The sequence below is a fragment of the Triturus cristatus genome, chromosome 3_1, assembly GCF_964204655.1.
Source record: "Triturus cristatus chromosome 3_1, aTriCri1.1, whole genome shotgun sequence".
NCBI lineage: Eukaryota > Metazoa > Chordata > Amphibia > Caudata > Salamandridae > Triturus > Triturus cristatus.
The window spans coordinates 1,064,328,305-1,064,342,470 of record NC_140583.1 but is presented as its reverse complement, the minus strand read 5'-3'; the positions used below and the strand labels follow the sequence as shown (position 1 = coordinate 1,064,342,470).

At 47.7% G+C, this 14,166-nt stretch overlaps 1 protein-coding gene across 1 annotated transcript in view; it reads right to left on the bottom strand.

Annotated features, from left to right (window-relative positions):
- Positions 1-14,166, bottom strand: part of VPS11 (VPS11 core subunit of CORVET and HOPS complexes) — a 177,217-nt gene that overhangs the window by 27,365 nt on the left and 135,686 nt on the right. The window lies entirely within an intron of this gene.

Genomic DNA, 14,166 nt, shown 5'->3' with positions numbered 1-14,166 from the left:
CTCTGGCAGGAAGCTTGGCCGGAAACCCCATACAAGGACAGGGGATGTGCCAGCCTGCCCACCCCACCCCTCAGGTGGGGGAGGCGAGGTGAAGCACATCTCCGGGCTCTCGCTATCTTGAAGATGGGAGGCCCTACCCTATCAGGATTAGGCTACTGCCCCCCTCCCACAGGAGAGAGGCAGGATAGGGGGTGTACCCACCCCAGGACAAGGACCCATTGGTCCCTGGCCTTCACCTACCTGTAACGCCCCTAAATCTAGTATTTAGGGGCCCCCTGAACCTTCCTTCCCCAGATTCCAGACAGAAAATTACAAGAAGAGCAAGAAGAACAAAGACCTGCCCTGCAGCTGCTAAAAAGAGAAGAAGACACCAACTGCTTAGGCCCCAGCCCTACCGGCCTGTCGACTCTCGAACCTGCACCAGCGCGGCATCTCTCGTGGCCAGCAACCTCACCAACCCCGGAGGACCTGGCTACCTTTCGGCTCTAAGCCCCTGGGACTCCCATGAGTAGAGGCTCTACTCAAGAAACCTATTTTTAACCCCTGGCAGCAGCCCGGAACCGCGGACCCAACACACTCTGCACCAGCCAAGCCTGGCCAGTGCCGGAGTGGACAAAGACCCTGAGGACGACCCCACGGCGACTGTGACCCCGAGTCCGGCACCCAAGGACCCCCCTCGACATCCCGGAGGAAGCCTGCAGCCTCAGAACCAAGTGCCACCCCAACCGCGATCAACCAGAGGGTAAGATTCCCGACGTCAAAAGACACCCCTGCACCCGGCGCCCTGCGGCCCCCTGTGCCCAATCCCGGGGTACCCACCTAACCTACAACTACCCAACTTACCTCTCGAAGTGGTGGTGGCACCTGAAACATCCTCGTCCCCGAGCCTGCAGCCTTTTTCCAAACCGGAACATTCCCATTGATTTCCATTGAGCGCCCGAAGGCTCAAAAGCACCCTGCACCCAGCCGCCCGAGTGGCCCTGGCAGTGCCCTCTCTACACTAACCTACTTCCCCACTTGCCCTGAGTAAGTGACCAGGAGCCCAGCTCCCACAGCCGCGTGGCTTGCCAGACAGCAGCCACCAACCAAGGCCCCGCTATCCCTCATAGGATAACATTGGGCCTAACTCTCTCTGCACCCGGCCGTCCTGAAACCGCTGAGGGTGAACCAACTGTACCTACCTAACACTGGGGGACCCCTGAGTCCATGCCCGGAATTTCAACTCTGCCAGTCGAGTACTTACCCTTAAACCGCTAACTTCATTTTCCTCATAGGGTAACATTGACTGGCTTTTTCTTCAAAAATCTTCTAAGTGTGAACTTTTCAAAACTGCAAAAATTCACCAAAAATCAGCCAAGTGACAAAAACGAATTTACTCACCTGCTCCTAGGTGAGCTCCCAGTGCTGGATCTTGGTGCCCAGCCCTAACCCTGAAAAGTGTTCACAACTATACTTACCTCTAACTCATTTTTCTCCCATAGGAAACCATTGTCTGCTTTTCTGTGAAATTTCTTCTAAGTGTCTATTTTTGCAAATTTGAAATATTCTTTTAAAATCGTACCATTTCTGCAAACGAAATTACTTACCTGCTTTTGATAAGGACCCCAGTCCTGGGTCTAGGTACCCAGTCCTGGATTACTAAAGTAACGATAAAGTACTCTACCTGCAATTTGAATTTCTTGCCATAGAGATCCATTGAATGTTTTCTTTGAAATATTTTCTAAGTGCTAACTTTTGAAATAGCTAAATATTATTTAAAAATCATTACAGTTATTAAGTCGACTTTCATCACTTGATTCTGAATACTGACCCCAGGCTGGTTCTAGGAGCCAGACCTGGAATTCCAAAAGTAATCTGAAAAGTAACTTATTACAAATAACCTGAATTTACCATTGAGCTCAATGCATTGTTATGTTTAGGAAATAGGATTGTTTATTGCAACCAACTGTGACTGTTTACACAAATTTATTGCTTAAGACAAAAGTATTTATATTCAACCTCTCATTCTGAGAAAGTATATTTTTACCCCCTTTGTGGTTCTAAAAATAAAACAAGCATATATTTTATATATATAAACCATTGGCCTAGAGTTCAGTTATTGAGTGTGTGAAACCATTTGCTGACTGAGTGTGTACAATAAATGCTTTACACTGTCCTCTGGTACTGCCTTACTGCTCGACCAAGCTACCACTTTTGAGAGTAAGGTCATACCTAACTTTGACCTCTATCAGCCTCTGGGGGACTGTGGACTCTGTACACCCTGTACCTATTAGGGAACAGTATATACAGAGCCACTTTCTCACAAGGAATGAGATAGTAGCCTGGGTATCTGCTAGACACTGTTGCTTGCGCTCTTGAGGAGCCAATCATCGACGTAGGGGAAAATGAGAATAACGCCCCTTCTCAAGTGGGCAGCTACTATCGCTATGCACTATGTGAAGACCCCTGGAGCAGTGGAGATGCCAAAAGAGAGTACCTTGAACTAGCAGTGATGGCCACTTACCATGAAGTAGAGGTAACGCTGGTCGGCAGAATGGATGGTGATGTGATAGTAGGCACCCATGAGGTCTAGCTCCGCCATATAATCACCTTGCTACAGTAGAGGAATTAAATCCTGAAGCGTGACCATATGGAAGTGTTCAGAGAGGATGTAGTGATTTAGGTGCCCAAAAGACAAAAATGGGTCAGAGGGAGTAGTGCTTCTTGGGGATGAGAAATAAAAGCAAGTAGACCTCCTTCACCCATAGTGGAGGCAGCACTGGCTCTACAGCCCCATTTTGGAGTAGCGCTTGTACCTTTTACTGCAGAAGGGCGAGATGGTTGCTGCTGAGGGTGTGAGTGCAGATTGGGATGTTAGGTGGGGGTGTGAACTTATAGGCAGTAACCGTGGTGATTAACAGCTAACATGCACTTGTTTGATGTGATTCTTTTGCTAGTCGGGGAGGAAACGCTGCAGTACCCCCCCCCATTCCTACACCTCCTCCCTCCCCGACAGGTGTTGTGTGATCAGTGGGAGATAGGAAGTAGGACGAGTCAATGTTTTGAGGTGGAGCATCTTTGCCAGAACATTCTTTGCCCGCACGGTTGTTGCCCCTCTAGGCACCCATGGTGTACCCTTGTGCCACCTGCTAGTGGTGTGACTGCTGCTGCTTCTGGTATGAGGGAGTAGGGTCGGTGAGGTGGCGTTGAGCATGTTCTCTATGGTTGCCTATGAAATAAGACCTTAGGTAAAGGATTCCGAAGGAAACCTTTAGCAGTGTTGGTTCATTTTCTCCAACATCCGATCAATCTGAGGGTCAAACAAATGTTATCCATCGAAGGGCAGGTTGAGCAGAGGTTGCCAGAACTCTGGCTTGAAGCCCGAGATGCAGAGCCAAGCATGGTATCTAATGAGGACACCGGTGTTGATCCACCTAGATGCATTGTTAGCGGTGTTGAGAGTGCAGCAGATAGTCTGATTGGAAACAGCTTTCCCCTCGGATTATTTCCACCCACCGCCTTTGAATTCCTCTGAGAGATGCTTGATTACTTCTTGCATATTGTCCCACTGAGCCCTGTCATAGGGGGAAGAAAGCCAACTGAGTTGGTTATACTCCAGTGGGTAGTGAACCATATGGCTACTCTTTACCGACAGCACCTAGACTCTTGCTCTCATTATTGGGCGGGAGAATCACCCATGGCCTGAGCAGAAGCCCGCTTGCATGCTGTATGGTTGACCAAGCAGCCTGGAGGAACATGACCCCTGATGTAGGACGGGCCCTTGGGAAAAGGCTAGTATTTTTTTTCAAGCCGTAGTGTAAGCATCCTGGCCTGGATGGGCTCCTTGAAGGTATCAGGGGCTTATTTGAGCATGCCCTCTAACACTGGGAGGAAATGGACATTGTCTCCAACTTGAGTGTTTCTATGAGGAAATCATCTTCCTTGTGAATGACCTGCATATTCACTTTATGGAAAGTGAACACCCGGGGGGAGCATTCGGGGAGTCAACTTTGTAGTTGTCCCACAGGTCATCTATGGGTACCGGGTAAATGGTTCTTTGTATGGCCTGCCTTCCTCATTAAAGGAATCGTGGGACCCCTCCGAGTGTGGAGGCAATTAAGGTGGTGACCTGGGAGATGGAGGTGAGAGGTGGAGAAATGGAACATAGGGTAGAGGTATTGGAGCCCCGGTCCGTGTGTCTCCTGGGTTTAGGAGTTGGAGGGGGCTTCAAAGGCAGCTGTCCATAAAAAGTTAGTTTCCTATTCAGAGGCAAAGTCTCCAAAGGTGTCATCAAAGGAAGCTTCTTGGAGATTTTCCCCACCTGGGTATGGATGAACAGAAGCTTTTGCTCCCGCAGTCCCTTTACGATCGATTGCTCTGAGTCATTGGAGTTGGCAGTCAATGGAATCCTTTGTACCAATGGTGGTTTCAGTGCCAGTCTGAGTCGATAATGGCATTGGGATAAAAGTTCACCCTTGTGCCAGCATCAATTTTCTTTAGCTTTGAAAATCCTCGAAGCCTCTGGAAGAATTTGGGGCTCGACGGCTATAGAGGGTCGATGCCCAGAGTCAGGAGCGTTGTGTGCTCCAAAGCCTTTATTCGATGCCGACCGGAGCCTACAGGCTGCGAAGGCCCGAAGGCTCTGTTGTGGTAGGTTTACTCGATGCCCGACCCCCTCTGCGGCAGTGCTCTGCGTGAAGTCTTCTTATAGCCTTGGTGTGGATGTCAACCATACTTATAACTTTTGCAGAGATCTTCTTTTGAGGGCCAGAGTTTGCAAAAAGATGGGGATGTCATGTTGTTTTTTCTCCTGATCGGAGTCGGAGGAACCACCTCTGGGCTGGGTGACGGCTGATGGAGCAGAATGCCTGCAGGCCCGTCTTCCACACTTTCTTTGAAATTGAGCTGGGCCTCATCTTCCAAGAGGTTGGATGGGTCATCAGAGGCCTGCAACTGCATCTTCTAGTGAACCAAACCTCTCTCTTCTATACTGGAGGGTCTTTTTCAAGTGGAAGGAGAGGCAGGACTAGCATGCATTATTGTGGCGTGGTGAGGAAAAAAAAAAATGGATTATACCCAGATCTGTGACCGGGGGGGGGGGGGGGGGGGGGGGGGGGGGGGGGGCGGGGGCGCTTGGGGAATGTTTGCATTGTTCTGCATTACATCCATCTTCATGCTTTTGGCATATAGTGTCATCAAGGTTGGGGTGGGGCGGCAGAGGTTGCACATCTCGCGTTGATTGACCTACAAGTATTTGGCATGGCACTGGGGCCAGTAATGGAAAGGCATTTGTTCCACAAACCTGCAAGTTGAAGACTTGGGAACGCAGCCCTAAGTAGGGCTCAGAGCCCTACAGTCGGAAGTCAATGGTTAAGTAGGTCTCCGGAGGCTGTTTTTGAGAAGAATGCAGACTACGAAGGCTTACCTGATGAAGGGAATAGAATTTCACTGTGTGGTCCAAAGGAGAAGTGTAAAGATTGTGAAAAAATTCAGATCCCCTGCACACAGTCAGAACCTGAAGGTGGAAAAAACTGTTCAAACTGGTGTCGGTGTGCATTGCCAACTGAGGATGGAGTCCCAGTGCATCTCGTAACTTAAAAGACTTTCGTCTAAGAAAAACAACTTGCCAATGTCTGAGCCCAACACTAGACAGCAGAAGTATGCAGAGCATTTGTGTCTACAGCAACACGTTACAAACATGGTGTTTCTCCAGAGGGGACACATTAATATGTGTAGCTTGTGGAGATGTAGATCACATGCTTGGCACACTCCAGCCAGGTAGTGCTGGCCTTAGAACACTACAAGATATATTTCTTCCAAGGAATTTTGGTGTTTAGGAGACTCCTAGTCAATCTCCTGAAACGCACAACACCCCGAGACACATTCAACCTTAGATGGTTTATTTACCGCCATCAGACTCATGTGCATTGCTCCTGTTCCAAACAAGAAAAGGAAATAATTTAACACAAATTAATTGGGAAAAGGACTATTACTTCCACTGCACTTAACACAACTTAAAACACAGACCACGTTGAAAGCTGCCAAGTCAAACAATTAGTGGCATGTTGTACACAAATGACTTGTTTGGGAGAAGATATAGGGTAGGAAGCGGTCTCTTTTTCACGGTATGCAAGGGTTCCCTTAGGAGTTGTCAGGGGCTTGGTATGCAATCCCAAAGTGCTTTGTTAGTTGGGTAGTGTGGTCAAGCAGCCTTCGGCTTAACACAGAGGAGTGATAGAAGTCTGCAAATACACACAATGGTCAATGATACACACGACTCAAGGAGGAGACCCACACCTATTTCTAAAAATAGCAAGTATCTTTACATAGGTTTATGCATCAGAGTACTTCAGGTAAGTACGTTTTTAAATATAAATTCTTTTCAGTTCAAAAAGCGGACAGTGCACTTCTTTGAGTTCTGCAATGTTATCCTATGGAAGGAAGAACAAGTTCTGCAAACATGTATAGTAAAGTAGCTTATGGGACCATTCTCAGGAGTTAAGGTGAGTGATGTGAGAAAGTGGGTTTCTGTTGCAGTAACCCCCCCCTTTTTGCCTAATAGCTGATGCTCTTTTCCTTGCTGTGCCCTGGGCGCCTGCCAATCAGGTGCCCAGGGCCTGTGTTCCTTCCCTAAAATACAAACTCCCAATTGGCAAACCCTGGCCACATGTCAGCCCCTAGTAAATGGTACCCTAGGTACCCAGGGCCTTGTGACCAGGGAAGGCCTCTAAGGGCTGCAGCACTCATTGTGCCATCCTTAGAGACCCTGTGCCCTTACACACACACACTGCCTTTGCAGGCTGAGTGTCTGGGTGCAGGACAAAACAAAGAGTCGACATGGCACACATCTCTGTGTGCCATGCCCATCACCTACACTGCCAAGGCATATGTCAGCCACCCCTCTGGCTGGGTGCCTTATTCCTATGGTGTGGGCACAGGAGCAGGAGCCCTGTGCCCCTACAGTACCTAGGTCCATTCCTGGGCACTGTAAGTACAGTGCTGCCATTTACGAGTACATGGTGCTGAGAGCTCGTCAAACACGAGCTCCACAGCACCATAATGGCAACACTGAAGACTGGGAAGTTTGGTATCAAACTTCTCAGCACATTAAACCCGCACTGATGCCAGTGTGGGATTTAATGTACTAAGCAACCCAGAGGGCATCTTAGAGATGCCCCCTTACAGCTAACCTACAATCCACGTCTGCTCTGAGGCTGCCCAGGCTGCCACACAGCAGACACGTTGCTGGACCCCTGGGTGGGAGAGCCCCTGCTCTCCCGGGCCTGCAACAATGCACGTCCTGGGTGAGGTGATAAATCTCCTCCCCCAGGATGAGCCAAGGGAAGCTTCAAAGGCATGCCGCCTCTTGGAGATTCCCCAGGCCTCTGCAACCCCCCACTCTGGAGGGAAGCTTGGCCGGAAACCCCATACAAGGACAGGGAATGTGCCAGCCTGCCCACCCCACCCCTCAGGTGGGGGAGGCGAGGTGAAGCACATCTCCGGGCTATCGCCATCTTGAAGATGGAGGGCCCTACCCTATCAGGATTAGGCTACTGCCCCCCTCCCACAGGAGAGAGGCAGGATAGGGGGTGTACCCACCCCAGGACAAGGACCCATTGGTCCCTGGCCTTCACCTACCTGTAACGCCCCTAAATCTAGTATTTAGGGGCACCCTGAACCTTCCTTCGTGAGATTCCAGATAGAAAACTACAAGAAGAGCAAGAAGAACAAGGACCTGCCCTGCAGCTGCTAAAAAGAGAAGAAGACACCAACTGCTTTGGCCCCAGCCCTACCGGCCTGTCGACTCTCGAACCTGCACCAGCGCGGCATCTCTCGTGGCCAGCAACCTCACCAACCCCGGAGGACCTGGCTACCTTTTGGCTCTAAGCCCCTGGGACTCCCATGAGTAGAGGCTCTACTCAGAAACCTATCTCTAACCCCTGGCAGCAGCCCGGAACCGCGAACCCAGCACACTCTGCACCAGCCAAGCCTGGCCAGTGCCAGAGTGAACTAAGACCCTGAGGACGACCCCACGGCGACTGTGACCCCGATTACGGCACCCAAGGACCCCCCTCGACACTCCTGAAGAAGCCTGCAGCCTCAGAACCAGGTGCCCCCCCAACCGCGATCAACAGAGGGTAAGATTTCCCGACACCAAAAGGCACCCCTGCACGCGGCGCCCTGCGGCCCCCTGTGCCCAATCCTGGGGTACCCACCTAACCTACAACTACCCAACTTACCTCTCGAAGTGGTGGTGGCACCTGAAGCATCCTCGTCCCCGAGCTTGCAGCCTTTTTCCTAACCGGAGCTTTCCCATTGACTTTCATTGAGCGCCCGAAGGCTCAAAAGCACCCTGCACCCAGCCGCCCGAGTGGCCCTGGCAGTGCCCTCTCTACACTAATCTACTTCCCCACTTGCCCTGAGTAAGTGACAAGGAGCCCAGCTCCCACAGCCGCGTGGCTTGCCAGACAGCAGCCACCAACCAAGGCCCCCCCCCCTCATAGGATAACATTGGGCCTAACCCTCTCTGCACCCGGCCGTCCTGAAACCGCTGAGGGTGAACCAACTGTACCTACCTGACACTGGGGGACCCCTGAGTCTATGCCCAGAATTTCAACTCTGCCAGTCGAGTACTTACCCTTAAACCGCTAACTGGCTTTTTCTTGAAAAATCTTTTAAGTGTGAACTTTTCAAAACTGCAAATATTCACCAAAAATCAGCCAAGTGACAAAAACGAATTTACTCACCTGCTCCTAGGTGAGCTCCCAGTGCTGGATCTTGGTGCCCAGCCCTGACTCTGAAAAGTGTCCACAACTATACTTACCTCTAACTCATTTTTCTTCCATAGGAAACCATTGTCTGCTTTTCTGTGAAATTTCTTCTAAGTGTCGATTTCTGCAAACTTGAAATATTCTTTTAAAATCGTACAATTTCTGCAAACGTAATTACTTACCTGTTTTTGATAAGGACCCCAGTCCTGGGTCTAGGTACCCAGTCCTGGATTACTAAAGTAACGATAAAGTACTCTACCTGCAATTTGAATTTCTTGCCATAGAGATCCATTGAATGTTTTCTTCGAAATATTTTCTAAGTGCTAACTTTTGAAATAGCTAAATATTATTTAAAAATCATTACAGTTATTAAGTCGACTTTCATCACTTGATTCTGAATACTGACCCAAGGCTAGATCTAGGAGCCAGACCTGGAATTCCAAAAGTAATCTGAAAAGTAATTTATTACAAATACCCTGAATTTACCATTGAGCTCAATGCATTGTTATGTTTAGGAAATAGGATTGTTTATTGCAACCAACTGTGACTTTTTACAAAAATTCATTGCTTAAGGCAAAAGTATTTATATTCAACCTCTCATTCTGAGAAAGTATATTTTTATCCCCTCTGTGGTTCTAAAAATAAAACAAGCATATATTTTATATATATATAAACCATTGGCCTAGAGTTCAGTTATTGAGTGTGTGAAACCATTTGCTGACTGAGTGTGTACAATAAATGCTTTACACTGTCCTCTGGTACTGCCTTACTGCTCGACCAAGCTACCACTTTTGAGAGTAAGGTCATACCTAACTTTGACCTCTATCAGCCCCTGGGGGACTGTGGACTCTGTACACCCTGTACCTATTAGGGAACAGTATATACAGAGCCACTTTCTCACAAGTGGTAGGCAAGGTCCAAGGCAACCTCAATAGTACACCGCGTGTGGCACGGTGCGGCCAGGTGCAGGGTGCAAAACAGCGTCAGGAGCCATAGGTCTTTCTATGGAGATTGGTCAAGGCAAAAAGAGGCTGCAGGCTCTGGCTGGAAGACCACTCGGGCTAAACCAACAGTGGGGGCTCGGGCCTTGCAATGCTCAGAGACATAGGGACACCTTTGGTCCTCTTCTCCACAGCCCGGAGACGATGGATGCAGAGGTGGATTAGGCATCTGGTTTTCCTACCAGGAGCAGTAGGGGTGTAAGGAGACCTACGTGCACAGGCGTCAGGCGACATCAGAGGGTCCACGAGGGGCGAAACTACAAAGGACTCGAGCTCTGGAGGGTTAGGGGACCTTGTTGACACCGTTGGCCCACTTCAACTCAGGCCCAGGGCGACGGGTGCAGTTGTGGCTTCAGGTGTCGGATTTTGGTGTTTCCGGATGCCTCAGAGTCTCTGCTTTGGAGTTTCTCAGGATGCAGGGGAACAGGTCCGCTGTTCACAGGCGTTCTTGAGTCTTTATCAAATACAGGCAGTCCTCCAAAGGTTCTGGAGTCAAAAGCTGCAGGACGAGTCGACTCTGGCGCAGTTGTGTACGAGGGATGCAAACAGGCAGGCAGGGTTGGTAGCAGGTCAGCTTCTTCTCATCTCTCTGCTTTTGCGGCTCTTTTGTGTCCTCTCTCTTAGGTCCTCAGGATCTGCGTCTTTGGTGCCAGGGCCTCCCCTAAATATTGAATTATAGGGGAGTGTAGGGTAGTAACCAATGGGCTACTGACCCTTGGGGTCACTACGCCCCCTAAATGGCCACTTACTGTGGGAAGTGGTCTCAACCCCGTCCCAGAATTCCTAAGTAAGCCATCACAAAGATGACTACTTCTGAAACAGTGTCCACCTCAGTATAGCTCACTTTAGGGGTGGTACAAGTCTGGAGGTAGCTAATACACATACCCACCCTAAACCCTAACATTACCCTTGCCACCCATACTAATGCTAAACTTACCCTTGCCACCTAAAAACCCATACCACCCTAAACCTTCCCTTGCCACCCAACCATGCCCAACCCTAAACATACATATACATACACACACACACACACATATATATATATATATATATATATATTCATTCCTACAGCCCACTCTTTCAACTGATCCCACTCTGTAGCCCACTCTCTCAACTGATCCCACTCTGTACAGCGAAAGGAGGAGTCGGGCCGCCACAGCGATGCAGTTGTTAGCGTGTTTATTATTTCACAGATACCTAGCAAACAGCCCAACAAGTTTTAGAGCAATCGGCTCCTTGTTCACGGGTCAAGTTATGTTCACTTTCCCATACTTCACCCATGTGAGTCATTGTGCATTCAACAATAACAAAGAACTCTCCTGTCGCCACCGGGTCAGCGAAAAAAAATTCTGCCATTTTAACACAGCAGCTTAGTGCATTGAACAGATATAAAAAATACATTGTCTGCGGGTTTAAAAGCAGTCAAAATAAGCAACATACTTGTAAAAATGGTATTGATTTAATATTCACACGATCCTGTGCAGAAAGGCTGCCCATTATTTTAAAATTGAGAAGCACATGCAAATATCACACTGCTCTGTGCAAGTTTCACCTTAATGAACAAGATGGATCTCATGATTAGTTTAAAAGCGTTTCTGGACGGCCCTTGAGAAAAACCCTTAGCATATATAATGTGTTACTATTCACACTGCTGGCTAAAGTTGTCCAAATAAATTCCACAATCAGGCCCTGGAAAAGAGCAAGGCATCTTGTATTGCCTATACACAGAACAAGGGAATACAGTACGAATAACCAGGAAGGTGAATAAGCCCACTAGGGCTTAATTGATGAATGGGAATACAGTGTATGCAAATAGCATGTATAATGAGATTTGTTTCCGCACGTTTGGTAGTACAGCAAATAACGATATGGGTCTGCTTGTAATCGTGCCACATTTTATGAATTTCTTTGGTCAAATTTAGCCAGCAGTGTGAATAGTAACGCATTAGCCCTTACCATATACTCCTCACCCCGTGTGGTATGATCGGAATCAGTTGCAAGCAATTCTCCACCACTTTCTGAAGTACTTTGGACAGAAGTAGGAATGCATAGAGCAGATACGTAGACCAACTGAACATAAAGACATCCCGCAGAGAACCATCTGGTGCAACTGTATGGCACACAACTGAGGGCACTTCCTGACCACAGCTTCAACGAAGAGATCTACAAATTGAAACCCCAATCTGGAGAAGACTGCCTCTGTCACTTTGGGGTGCACTGAGTTGATGATCTACACCTTAGTATAAACTTTTTCTTGGTACTGCAGCCACTGCCTTCACAGATACCAATGGCATAAGGCACCAACAGTATGCCAAGAGGCCCAGTATGTGCAAGACCTGCAAGAATGGGATCCGAGCTGGAGTCAAACATCTGAATCATTGCTCAAATTTTGGCAATCCTCTGAGGAAGAGGAAAGGCCTTCATAAGGTTACTGACAGGCACTACCCCAATTAAGGGGCCAACCCCCTTGTGGGAATGAGGTGTGACTTCTGGACATTAAATCTCAGGTCGTGGAGGTGAGCTATCGTCTGCTGGAGAGCTTCGTGGACCAGAGCTGAAGACTGCACCTCCCCAGTCAGTCACCAAAGTACAGGAATGCATCAACTCCCAACTTGTCGGCAGAGAGAACAAGAAGATGGAAGTAGTGATATTAGAGGTCCATGGATACTAACCAATCGCCTTAGTTCAATACCAAAAAAAGAACACGACTCTCTGACAATGTCATAAACTTTCCTTGCTAGATGAACAGATTCAAAAAGTGGCTATCCAGGAGAGGCCTTAGGCTCTGTCCTTTCTAAGGAACATAAACATAAAGTGAGCAAAGACCCGCAAACGTCTTCCAGAGACAAAACCTTGATTGCCCTTTATCCAGCAAGGACATCCACCATCCAGGACAAAGGAATGAGCGGTCACTTACCCCCTGGAGGACTTAGGAGGGAGCAGTTTGTGAGGGAGGAAAGGGATGGAACAAATAAGTTACTTACCTTCGGAAATGCCTTATCTGGCAGAGACATGATCTTGTCACAGATTCCTTATCTTACAATTATTACCAGGCACCAGACTGGATCCGGAAATGTTTGTAGAGTAGTACCTCTGCACATCGGTAGAGGGCATCAGGCGACTCCGTAGCGTCGACGGAGTCCATTTAAGCCCTCACCTGACACACTGAAGTCAGTTTCCTCTGTGACTATGTTGCGCACCAATAACACGCGGAGCCACTACAGAAACTGCTTATGGAAACAAAAAAGAGACATCTTTGTGTCAAACAATTACAAATTCCTAAAGAAGGGCATCAGAATGCCACAACAGGGATCTTGTAGGTAACAGGACTTACAGTTCGCAGAGCCGGGAGGATGGGTGGATCATTAAGGAATCTGCGGCTGGATCCTGTCTTTACCAGATAAAGCGTTACCAATGGTAACTAACTAATTCATCCGACAGAGACATGTGGCCGCAGATTCCTTATCTTAGATTTAGATACCCAAGCAACTCCATTTTTGGATGCGGGTCTGTGTACTAAATTGAGAAAAAGATCACCGATGAGATAAAGCAATCAAGCTGTCTAAAGAATTATAGGTAAAGCCATGAAGATACCTCCACTAGAAGGTCTGTGGGAAGCCCAAAAGAGAAACATGTGGACAACATTACCCACAGCAGAGGGATAAGAAAGTGTTGGAAGAACAATTGTTACTTACCTGTAAACAGGTGGTTCTCCAGTATTGGTGTCTTTCATAGATTCACATGCTTGAATATTCCCAGTCGTCGGAGTGGGAGTCCCACGGTAAATAATATAGCAATATATACAGTCATAATATATATATATATATATATACATATACATAAGTTATCATATAAAAACAGAGATATAAGTAAGTGATAAACATCAAGAATGTCCCTATATGAAATCTCCATAGAGATACATGGAAAGAGAAAAAAGACATTCGCAGTCTATCTCTGTCATTATGTTAGTCCAAACTACGGCCAATCAGGCGCCAGCTCCTCTCTAGAACCTTCTCCTCGGAGCTCCTCACCTCAGATTTTCGTAGCACCAAAGTGACTTTAGAGTGTATGAGGAGAAGAGAGCCTCTGAAGGGAGGAGGGAGGGTCGCATGTGAATCTATGAAAGACACCAATACTGGAGAACCACCTGTTTACAGGTAAGTAACAATTGTTCTTCTCCAGTATTGGGGTGTCTTTCATAGATTCACATGCTTGAATATAGAATAGCCAGCAGTAACAATTATCATTGTTTCCATAGTCATAACAGCACTAAACAATTGTAATGCCAATCAATATCCTTATATATATGATATTACTGAATATCTATACAAGTGTAAATGAACCATTATTTCAACGGTACATGGAAACAATATGGAGGAGGGAAGGAAGAGGCTCACCTTATTTAAAAAGATTGC